Here is a 226-nt window from a genome sequence, read left to right on the forward strand (position 1 = left end):
GGAGGGACAGAGACACGCGCCGCCCAATGATGGGAGGGACAGAGACACGCGCCGCCCAATGATGGGAGGGACAGAGACACGCGCCGCCCAATGATGGGAGGGACAGAGACACGCGCCGCCCAATGATCGGAGGGACAGAGACACGCGCCGCCCAATGATGGGAGGGACAGAGACACGCGCGGCCCAATGATGGGAGGGACAGAGACACGCCCCGACCACTGATGGG

Source organism: Nanorana parkeri, unplaced genomic scaffold (genome assembly GCF_000935625.1).
Source record: "Nanorana parkeri isolate BGI_ZX_2015 unplaced genomic scaffold, ASM93562v1 scaffold2238, whole genome shotgun sequence".
In the NCBI taxonomy this organism is placed as follows: Eukaryota; Metazoa; Chordata; class Amphibia; order Anura; family Dicroglossidae; genus Nanorana; species Nanorana parkeri.